At 40.9% G+C, this 12,475-nt stretch overlaps 1 protein-coding gene across 1 annotated transcript in view; it reads right to left on the bottom strand.

Annotated features, from left to right (window-relative positions):
- Positions 1-12,475, bottom strand: part of LOC136882244 (protein scarlet-like) — a 115,634-nt gene that overhangs the window by 13,211 nt on the left and 89,948 nt on the right. The gene's annotated exons all lie outside the window — the stretch shown is intronic.

The following is a 12,475-nucleotide window of genomic DNA, read 5'->3' as shown; positions in this document are numbered from 1 at the left end:
TAGTAAAAGATTGGGTCAATTGATATATTTAGGTTTAACGTCGTACAATAATATTCTTAATTACAATTTTAGGACGCTGGATCTTGTACTGGCCAATTGCATAGTTGATGTGAAACGTGAGGAATTTGCTCTTGTGTCTGAAGATTTACATCATCCCCCACTCTGTTTGTCATTACCTCCAGTAAAGAGGTGTTCATTGCCAAAAAATATAAATCGAGAATACTATGATTTCAAGAAAGCGGATTTTCTACAACTGTATTACGAGTTAAAAGATATTGATTGGAACCCGTTGTATACGTATCAGAATGTGGATGAGGCTGTGGATTTCCTTTACTCGTCAATATATAGATGCTTTGATAATTGCATACCTAAGGGTCAAGTCATTAAAAAATCAGAATTTTCAGTCTGGTTTAATCACGATATCATTCAGATAATCAAAAAGAAAAGGAAGTGTGCCAAAAAGAGGAAATTCTCCAAGTACTATGACGAACAATTCAAACAACTCAGACATGAATTGAAAGTAAAAATAAATACCGCATATCGAGATTACATCAGTGAATTAGAGGTTACTTTAAAATGTGATATAACACATTTCTGGAGAAACATTAAAAATAAGCGACTCACGAGATCAGGAGGAACTATGTTTGAGTATAATGGTGAGAGCTACGAGGGTGGTAATGTTGTTCATGGCTTTGCTCGATATTTTTCGTCAGTTTATGTCAGATCATATTTTGATTATATATTGGATGATTTGGCTTTGGATGACATTCCTCTATTTCCGTCTGTTGATATATTATATGTCAGCGAGATATCTGTTGAAGAGGTGAAAAAGGCTATTAATTGTAACCCAAAGCCTAAAAGATCGAGTGGTCCTGATGGCATACTTCCATATATAATTAGGGCTTGTGCCGATTTATTGGCTAATCAATTAACTTTCATTTTTAACCTTTCTATTCGCACTTCATCTTTCCTGAAAAATGGAAAGTCGCTAAAGTTACGCCAATTTTTAAGACAGGCAGTTTTATAACAATATCTAATTATCGTCCAGTGTGTATTATCAATGCCATAGCAGAGGTATACGAACATATATTGCACCATAAGATTGCTCTGTCAGAATTTCAACATGGATTTGTACTCAATAGATCAGTTATCACCAATCTTTTGGGCTATACTCAAAGTTTGTATGATACCATAAATACCAACGGAAGGACTGATGTTGTTTATATGGATTTGGAAAAAGCATTCGATAAAGTCGACCATAGAATTTTAATTATAAAAATGTATAAATTTGGTTTTTGTAAACAGTTGTTGCAGTTAGTGTGTTCATATTTCAAAACCGACAGCAGTTTGTTTATTTTAACAATGGAATTTCAGATAATTTTATCAGTCCTTCTGGTATTCAGCAAGGTTCAAATCTTGGACCTCTCTTGTTTTTAATTCTAATTAATGATTTACCAGACAATATTTGCCACTCTGACTGTTTACTTTTTGCAGATGATTTGAAACTTTACAAATACATTAGCGACCACCATGACCAAGACGAGTTGCAAATGGACATTAATAATGTCATTTCTTGGTGTGAAATTAATAATTTGTCTTTGAATGTTAGTAAATGTAAATACATGACGTTTACCAGGAGGAAGGAATTTGAAGTCTTAGCCTATCATATACGGGGGAAAAATTGGATAAGGTTTTAACGTTTAAGGATCTTGGTATAATTTTTGACGGTAAGCTAACGTTCAACAATCATATCAATACAGTAACAAAGAATGCTAACCGAATGCTAGGATTTTTGCATTTGCATTGTCTTTTGCTATTGTATTACCGTGTGATTTCTTAGTGAATTTTTCATTTATTATCAACTGTAAATGGTATCATATATATAATGTTAATTTTGTTCTATTTTGTTTTTTGTTCATTTTTAACTTTGTTTTTGTTAAACTTTAACTTCATAGATAGAGATTGTTACTGAATGTCAAGAAGGTACTTAATTGGGTGTAAAACCTTTGTACTTTCAAATAAATAAATGAATGAATGAATGAATGAATGAATGAATGAATAAATAAATAAATAAATAAATAAATAAATAAATAAATAAATAAATAAATAAATAAATAAATAAATAAATAAATAAATAAATAACCATGTGCAGAGATTTGTACCCTATATTTACAATCATATTTATGTGATCACCGCAATGAAGATCTCTCCTTATATTAAAACCTTTCACCTCATCAATGCAGTAATTAAAACTGAGAGGACTTTTCCTATTTGTGATACACATAACCTGACTTTTAACCCCGTTTATCATCATACCATTGCCTACTGTCCATCTCACAACATTATCGAGGTCATTTTGCAGTTGCTCACAATCTTGTAACTTATTTATTACTGGTACTCTGTACAAAATAACATCATCTGCAAAAAGCTTTATCTCTGATTCCACTTTTTTACGCATATCTACTATACCTTGCTGGAATCCTACAAGTTGAACTTCAGTGGAATAGCCTTTCCTAAACCCAAATTGCCTTCTATCAAACCAGTTATTAATTTTGCAAACATGTCTTATATAATCAGGAAGAATTGTCTCCCAAAGCTTACATGCAATGCATGTTTTACCACGTGGGTTGGCTTGCTCTCGGTCGCTTTTGTGATATTATTTGGAGTAGTACTGTGTTAGTTGTTGCTGGTTTATGAATAAAAGTGTTTGTTTCCTGAATATTATTTTCGTTGTTAGGTGGTTTTTTTTGTAAGTTAATCAGCGGCTAGTTGTACAATTCTATTCTCTATTTAACATGTGCATTTGTTGAGGTTATTGTCAGTTTAGTGAATATGAAGTCTCATATTTTTCGGCAATGACGAGTTGTGTCATAAATGCCAAAATAATTAGCATGAGCTTAGAAACGGGTAAACGTTTATTGAATTGCATGAGGCCAACATAGTTGATTAAATATTCATCCTGTGTGAAAGGGTGATATGCCACTGACTGATATAACTATGACAACACAGAGTACTTCGTAGTTACTTCCTTCACCGCTCAAATGTCAGACTTTCAACTCTTGTGGGCCCAACTATAATGAGCTTTCTGATTATGGAGAGCATGATTGTGCGTTTCTTCCTCATGCATTGTCACTTTGTGCTGAAAATGTTATTTATTATATTTCTGGGTTTGTAGCTACAAAGTTAATGTTGAAGTTAAGGTGTGTAACATGTGTGAATTCTTTATTTATACTTGATCCTGATAGGCAGAGAAAGTCCCTGATATGTTATAAAGACAAAGGATTCTTGTGTATCCTTCCAATGATGTGTTCAAAATTTGCAAAATATGTGAGACCCATGTCAGAACAAGTATTGCTGGAGGTCTTTCAGTGAACAGCAGCAAGATCCTGAAACTCAAGATCAGCATCCTCCAAGATTTGTTTAGTTGTGGAACTTCCAGGAGCCTAAATTATCACTCAATGGAATTTGAGCATTTTGACAAATATCTGCCCCACCTCATTCATGCTGCAGTTGAGAGCTACCTTAAATAAGAATAAAGCAATTTGCCAAATCATTTGTCAGTTTCATTATGGTGCCTCAAAAAGGCAGTTGTACAACAAACTTGTTCTCCCCACAGACCAGTAGGATAAAATATACAAGCTATGACAATAAAGTAAGGTTAATGAAGTCAGAACGGTCGATCCGGCAACACTGGCGGCATACAACGCTGCACATGCGTAGCAGCAGGTTTTGACCACCTACTCCCAACGTTGTTCAGTTGAGCATCGTGTGTGTGCCGTGGAAGACCTGTTTGGCAGTGCGTGTTTAGTGTGTTGGTTCTGAACGGCGAACAGGAACATGTACGACCAAAAGATCAATGTACAGTTTTGTTTTAAGCTTGGCAAGACACCGAAAGAAATGCATACGATGCTGGTACGTGTTTATGAAGATCAAGCAGTGTCCTTGAAGTGTGTGTACGAGTGGTTCGCCCGTTTTCGAGGAGGCCGGGAAAGTGTTTCTGACAACCCCCGTAGCGGAAGACCGGCGACCGCTGTCAGTGACGAAAACATTGAGAAGGTGAGGACATTAATCACGAACGACCGGCGATTAACTGTGCGCATAATAGCGGATGAACTGCAGATTAACCGTGAATCCGTGCGGCAAGTCGTTACCGGTACCCAGAAGTTAGGGAAGAGGAAAACGTGTTCTCGTCTTGTGCCACATCACTTGACTGACGATCAGAAGCAGGCACGTTTAGAGGCTTCACAGGATTTTGTCGAAATGGCGGATGCGACACCAAATTTCTTGAACTGTGTCACTGAGGATGAAACCTGGTGTCTCAGGTACGACCCTGAAACGAAACGGCAAAGCATGGAATGACGTTCTCCGGGTTCTCCTCATCGGAAAAAGGTCAGAGCCAAAAAGTCACGCATTAAACTCACTTTGAAAGGAAAGAGATCTGACGACATTCCTGACATCCAACGAAACGTGACGAGGATTTTGAACACCATCCCAAAGGAAGCCGCCTTGCAAAGTTTCCAGGACATGTATCGCCGATCTCAGCAGTGTGTAGATATGGGAGGGGACTATTTCGAAGGGCAGTAAGGCCATTGTCGTGCATTGTTCATCTATGTTGATAGTACAGGACTATTCACCGAACTTTATTGTCACAGGTTGTATATAGGTTGGTATATTATGACTTCTAAAATATGTATCCCCCTGTGGGTGGATGTAGTAGAATAACACCCGCGATATCCCCTACCTGCCGTAAGAGGTGACTAAAAGGGACCCTAAGGGCTCTTAAGTTTGGAGCGCGGGTTAGCGACCATGGGGGTCCTTAGCTGAGGCCTGGCATTGCTTCCACTTACAGTACTCGCAGTACTCGGGCCAGGTTCCTCACTTTCATCTACCCTATCCGACCTCACTCGGTCAACTCTTGTTCTTTTCTGACCACGATGGTATTAGAGCATTCGAGGCCTAGGGGGTCTTTCATTTCCTGCCCTTTAAGATCTTTGTCTTTCTTTGGCTGGTACCTTCATTTTGAAGTGTTAGACCCCTTCCATTTGTTTCCCCTCTGATTACTGTTAAAAGAAGATGGGTACCTGGTTGTACTTCCTCTTAGAACAATTATCACTACATCTAAAATATGTATCCCCCTATGGGTGGAGGCAGTAGAATAAGACCCACGGTATGCCCTGCTTGTCATATAAGGTGACTAAAAGGGCGCAAGGGTCTCTTAACTTGGGAGTATGGGTTGACGGCTACGAAACCATTAGCTGAGTCCTGCTTTGTTTTTTTACAAGTTGCTTTTTACGTCGCACGGACACAGATAGGTCTTACAGCGACGACGGGGCAGGGAAGGACTAGGAGTGGGAAGGAAGCGGCCGTGGCCTTAATTATGGTACAGCCCCAGCATTTTCCTGGTGTGAAAATGGGAAACCACGGAAAACCATCTTCAGGTCTGCCGATAGTGGGGTTCAAACCCACTATCTCCCGAATACTGGATACTGGCTGCACTTAAGCGACTGCAGCTATCGAGCTTGGTATCTTGCTTTGTTTCCACTTGTGTCAGGCTCCTCAAATGCATCTATCCTGTCGGCGATCTCCCTTGGTCAATTCTTGTTCTTTTCCGACCCTGACGGTATTTCCATGCCCTTTGTGGCCCTTTCTTTGACCAGTACCTTCATTTTTCGAAGTGTTACACCTCTTTCATTTTCCCCCCTCTGAGTAGTGTTATTAGGGGATGGTTTCCTAGTTGTACTTACTCTTAAAAACAATAATCACCACCACCACTCTAAAATATGTGGTAAACAATGTTGTTAAGCTCAGTTTGGTGATTTATTGCACATTCCCCTTAAGCATTCAGATTGCGCTATGCCTTATCATATCAATAACCTACTTACCAAACCAGGCGAGTTGGTCATGCGGTCAGGGGTACGCGGCTGTAACCTTGCATTCGGGAGATGGTGGGTTCGAATCCCACTGTCAGCAGCCCTGAAGATGGTTTTCCGTGGTTTCCCATTTTTACACCAGGCAAATGCTGGGGCTGTACCTTAATTAAGGACACGGCCGCTTCCTTCCAACTCCTAGGCCTTTCCTATCCCATCGTCGCCATAAGACCTATCTGTGTCGGTGCGACGTAAAGCAACTAGCAAAAAAACAAAAACAAACACGCCTTACCAACATCTGATGAGGATTTACAACTCCAGTTTTCAAGATACCTAATTTATAGTATCGATAGTTAACTAGCGAGACGTGAAACGCTTCTGTAGAGATTAGTAATTAATAGAAAATCGATGTACATAATTATGCGATTCAAAATTTCGCTACTCCCGAGTAAATGTCTTAGTTTGTACACATCAATAACGTAAGAAATGCTGTTTTGAATGGACGTTTGCTGACAGCGAATTCAAGCGAGAGCCACAGAGCAAAGAGAATGGCAGCCGTGTAGGGGCAACAGTAGGAGGCAGCTCATTAGGCAGCTCCTTGTATTCTTTGCTCCCTTATGTTGCAACCCTGCGAAATATAAAACTGCGAAATCGCGAACTTCAAAGCTATCATAAGGGATTGTTGAAACGCTAGTACTAAAGCTATAACACCATACCTCCTCGCATAACCAGTAAATAATATTTTAGCTAGAATACTTCTACAGATTAAGAAGAGATTTCTTGTTTATTATAGTGTCAAATGGCGCCCGCTTTCGCCAAGCATCTTTTAATATTTCCTATAGGGAGCAGCACTGTACTGTGTTAGCCATGCAGTCGTTACGGAAGCGCGCTTGTTAAATTTGCGTATTGTGTATATTGTGTACTAGTTTCTGAATCTGTTGTCGTTGGTGAGTTATGTATTTTATAATCGTGTAGTAAGGAAGGGATATCTCTATGGGAATGAATTCCGTGTGTAATATATTGGGTAAACATTTGGATCACAAGATGAAAATGAGTGTGTAGAGTCTCGGTGCACGCTGTCCTCATCTGAATATCATCGAACTACAAAAAACAATGCAGATCTAGAGAGGTTATATTCGTTGTGTAATTCTGCGGCGCAGAAGGAAAGGGCAGTTGACTTTATCTACAAGCAAATAAAGTGAGGTAAGCTAAGTCGGAATATTTTAAAGCCATAACTAGTCTCATTTTTTACAAACTATGGTTGTTCTTCACAGTATGATAGGTATGGTATTGTAATTCGATAGATCGCAAACAGCTTGTTAAGTAATAGCGTACCAATTGACCTTGTACCGTTCATGTGTTTAAGCTGGTACCAAATACTTTGGATATCATGTGTTGTATAGGCTTTTTCCTAATTTGACCAATCAGAAAGAAATTTGGGAGACTACTTTAATTCATATTGTGTTTGTTTCTCTATTTGCGAGTCTGAAAATCACAAAATGAAAATTTCGAGAGCTGGGTGCCGATGGGTATCGAGTGAAACATTTACAGGTAGTGTGAATTTCGTACGAGAGACCAGATAATTTTGAAATTTCAACCCACGCATCTCAGAAGTGAATGTAAACATTTGATTCAGCTAGGAGATCATTTCAACATGTTCCTATGATATAATGTTATTGTCAGACAGTGTTACCATGTATAATTAGAATGATGATAATGCTCGTTGTTTAAAGGTGCCTAACAGCTAGGTCATCGGCCCTATCATTAGAAATGTCCAACTCTATGACTGGCCTTTGGTCCAAAGAGTACCGGGTTCGATTCCCGGTCTGGTCGGGGTTTTAACCTTCATTGTTAATTCCGAATGGCTCAGGAGCTGGGTGTATTAGAATTCATCATAGACAGGGCCCATCCTCACAGGCACGCAGGTCACTTATGATGCGTCAACTCGAAAGACCTGCACTAGGCCTCTTCGGACGCCACACGCCATTATTACTGTTATTATAGGGCTAGGCCTATACGCGCTTGCTGGCGAGACCTAGTGCTCTATGTGTTCTGCTATGGACTAGAGCAATTTTGTTACTTTCATTGATCTGTCTCATTCTTATCTTTGGCTTTGACAATATGAAAGTGACCAAGGTATGAGGGATGCTAGCAATGCCACTCCTTATGCAGCCAGTCCCTGCTATGAATGGTGTGAAAATGTGCTTATATTGTCGGTTGGTGCGTGCATATCAGTGGGCTTGGCAGACTGATATGCAATAGTAACTTCTGGCTCTGTTAGGAAATCAACGGGAAACTAACGGTACCTCATTTCTCTAGTACGCCTCTTCAGTTATGCCTAGGCAGCTAATGGTAGAGCTGTTGAGGATCCAACCAACCTTCGGAATGAGGACTGAACATAGATTAGTATTAATTAAAGCGCTTAAGATAGAAAGAATAATAATTAGAACGTGTATAATAAACAATGTCCGCTTCTGTGGTGTAGTGGTTAGTGTGATTAGCTGCCACCTCCGGAGGCCCGAGTTCTATTCCCGGCTCTGCCACAAAATTTGAAAAGTGGTACGAGGGCTGGTACAGGGTCCATTAAGCCTCGGGAGGTGAAATGAGTAGAGGTGGGTTCGATTCCCACCTCAGCCATCCTGGAAGTGGTTTTCCGTGGTTTCCCACTTCTCCTCCAGGCAAATGCCGGGATAGTACCTAACTTTGGGCTACGGCCGCTTCCTTTCCTCTTCCTTGTCTATCCCTTCCAATCTTCCCAATCCCAAACGAGGCCCCTGTTCAGCAGAGCAGGTAAGGACGCCTGGGCGAGGTACTGGCAGAGGTGGGATCCCTCGCTGAGTTCGAGGGAAAAGCTAACCCTGGAGGCTAAACCGATTAAGAAGAAGATAAATAAACAATATCAAGTTAATGGCAATTGAGATAGCTTCAAATAACACGGTTTATAAGGACATCGAACCAGTCTTGAGCACAATTAGAAATAAGTGCACCGAGCTCGATAGCTGCAGTCGCTTAAGTGCGGCCAGTATCCAGTATTCGGGAGACAGTAGGTTCGAATCCCACTGTCGGCAGCTCTGAAAATGGTTTTCCGTGGTTTCCCATTTTCACACCAGGCAAATGCTGGGGCTGTACCTTATTTAAGGCCACGGCCGCTTCCTTCCCACTCCTGGCCCTTTCCTGTCCCATCGTCGCCATAAGACCTATCTGTGTCGGTGCGACGTAAAGCAACTAGCAAAAAAAAAAAAAAAAAAAAAAAAAAAGAAATAAGTGCATCTCATTGACATCTTATTAGAACACCGGAAAGTAGAATTAGCCTAGTAGAAAAAATATGGAATAGCAATACCAGATTCACAGAAATCACAGGATCACAGAAATTTTAATGAACTACAAACAACACTAAATGATCTTAAGAACATTTTTTTTTGCAAGTTGATTTACGTCACACTGACACAGTTAGGTCTTATGGCGACGATGGGACAGGAAAGGGCTAGAAGTGGGAAGGAAGCGGCCGTGACCTTATTAAAGGTATTTAAGAAAAAAGCAGACAAAATTAAGATTCTCAACGACTCACATGTGAGAATACAAACCAAAATTAATGAAATGGCTAAAGGTTGTGTGACCGAGCTCGATAGCTGCAGTCGCTTAAGTGCGGCCAGTATCCAGTAAACGGGAGATTGTAGGTTCGAGCCCCACTGTCGGCAGCACTGAAGATGGTTTTCCGTGGTTTCCCATTTTCACACCAGGCAAATGCCTTAATTAAGACCACGACCAGGTCCTTCCACTTCAGGCCTTTCCTCTCCCATCGTGGCCATAAGACATATCTATGTCGGTGCGACGTAAAGCAAAAAAAAAAAAAAGTAGTGTGTTCTCGACTGAAGAAAGGAAATATTGGAAGCATAGAAAAACTCTATCCCATCGTCGCCATAAGACCTATCTGTGTCGGTGCGACGCAAACAAATAGCAAAGAAGTTTAAAAAATAATGCTTTAGGCGTTTAAATGGCCATTTATGGGCACTAACAAATGCCTTTTATTTTTGATTATTTGACTTAAAATGATTTTTAACTTTACTCTGTATATTTAGCAGTTATAGGAGCAGCCTCTGTGGCCCAGGTGGCAGCGCGCCGGCCTCTCACCCCTGGGTTCCGTGGTTCAAATGTGTTGGACAAAGCGGAAGTGGAGCAGATTTTTTCCGGGTATTCCGGTTTTTCCTGTAATATTTCATTCCAGCAACATTCTCCAATATCATTTCATCTCTAAGTCACTAATCATTGCCCCAGAGGAGTGCGAGAGGCTCCGGCAGCCGGCACAATTCATATCCTCGGCGCTAGATGGGGGTTTCATTTATTCCATTTCTGACCCGGTCGAATGACTGGAAACTGGCTGTCGATTTTTTATGTAGCAGTTGTAGGAACATATAGGCCTAGGCATTTTTTTTTTTTACAATTTGCTTTACGTCGCACGGACACAGTCAGGTCTTATGGCGACGATGGGATAGGAAAGGCCTAGTAATGGCCTTAATTAAGGTACAGCCTTTGTCAGGTGCGAAAATGGGAAACCACGGAGAGTCATCTTCAGGGCTGCCGACAGCGGTGTTCGAACCCACTATCACCTGGATGCAGCTCACAGCCGCGCGCCCTAACTGCACGGCCAACTCGCCCAGTTTGCCAAGATTTAAGTCAATCAATGCATTAAATAACTTTTCTCCATATAAACTTTGAACCGCTTTATTATCCCTTTACCGGGCGAGTTGGCCGTGCAGTTAGGGGCGCGCGGCTGTGAGCTTGCATCCGGGAGATAGTGGGTTCGAATCTCACTGTCGGCAGCCCTGAAGGTGGTTTTCCGTGGTTCCCATTTTCACACCAGACAAATGCTGGGGCTGCACCTTAATTAAGGCCACGGCCGCTTCCTTCCAACTCCTAGGCATTTCCTATCCCACCGTCGCCATAAGACCTACCTGTGTCGGTGCGACGTAAAGCCACTGGCAAAAAAAAAAAAAAAAAAAAAAAAAAAAAAAAAAAAAAAAAAAAAAAAAAAAAACAACCTGTATATATAGTCCCTTTTGGGGTTGAACTTTGAGAAATCCCTTTTCAGTGAGTCTACATTATTATCATTATCTAAAAATTGTCCAAGTCTGCAAGCAAATATGACTTAAAAATAACTCTATCACTATCAGCTATTGCTGGCTTGTCTGGTTGGTTGAGACGGATATTTCGTTGGTGTTCCTTGGTACTCAGCACACCTTATCAACGGGTCGTGATGTGTTCCAAGATGTTCGAGCTCTTACCCACACTAAAGGTCTAGGATTATACGGAAAGCTGTGGAAATGCGTAAAAATCCTAATAATTTTAATTAAGGACGGCAATACATGGTTACTAGCAATTAATGAAACAGTGACTACATTTTATATTTCTACCTTCAGCTGTTTCGGCTCGGCGATGGTGAATCAGTAGGTCTGGACATGTTATTCTATGTATATTATTACTTAGAGATTTTAAATTATTCTTTCTGAACGGTGATTCGTTTGTTTAAAGCTCTCTGCATCAACATCTACACATCTCGATTATTGTTCTGTCCAGCGGAGTGCGAGTGGTGCGTATTTGCTTTACAACCAAACGTCAAATTGCCGGGCTGAGTGGCTCAGACGGTTAAGGCGCTGGCCTTCTGACCCCAACTTGGCAGGTTCGATCCTGGCTCAGTCCGTTGGTATTTGAAGGTGCTCAAATACGTCAGCCTCGTGTCGGTAGTTTTACTGGCACGTAAAAAGAACTGCCGGACTAAATTCCGGCACCTCGGCGTCTCCGAAAACCGTAAAAGAGTAGTTAGTGGGACGTAAAGCAAATAACATTATTAAACGTCAAATTGCATTTTCCACTCATTTCTCTTGGGCGCGCTGATGTCTAAAGGATTATCCGGGGAAACTGGTTTGCAGTCGACTCGCAATCCTTGTGGGTAGCAGTCAGGAGTGTGTGGTGTTGCTGCTATATTCATTCAGTTGTGACAGAAGTGAACATTTTCACAGTGAATTTAGTGTCCAATTTGCTGGCATTCAGCACAAGAGAAATACAACGTCCCATGCCAGTACTAAACATAGAGAAGACGTGAGTTCAGTTCATCTGTTTATGATAAACATAACTGACATTGTGGCTGTGAAGATAACAATCCATTGCTCTGTTTTCCATGCTCGATGGGCGGGGAGGGTAGCCGGACCAAAACAGTAATGACAAATTTAAATAATTTAGCAGACAGGATATATATAAAAAAAAGTGAAACCTCGAAGGCACATATATAAAATGATAGAACTTAGCTAAACAGTGAATACAGAAAATCAGCGTATATGCATAATGAAAAGGTTAAAAACAAGTGATCTTTTTGCTAGTGGCTTTATGTCGAGGTCTTATGGTGACGATGGGATAGGAAAGGGCTAGGAGTGTGAAGGAAGCGGCCGTGGCCTTAATTAAGGTACGACTCTAGCATTTGCCTGGTGTTGAAATGGGAAACCGTGGGAAACCATCTTCAGGGCTGCCGACAGTGGGATTCGAACCCACTATATCCAGGATGCAAGCTCACAGCTGCGCGCCCCTAACCGCACGGCCAACTCGCCCGGTAAAAA

This window comes from Anabrus simplex, chromosome 10, assembly GCF_040414725.1.
Source record: "Anabrus simplex isolate iqAnaSimp1 chromosome 10, ASM4041472v1, whole genome shotgun sequence".
Classification (NCBI taxonomy): domain Eukaryota; kingdom Metazoa; phylum Arthropoda; class Insecta; order Orthoptera; family Tettigoniidae; genus Anabrus; species Anabrus simplex.
This window is presented reverse-complemented; position numbering and strand designations above follow the sequence as displayed.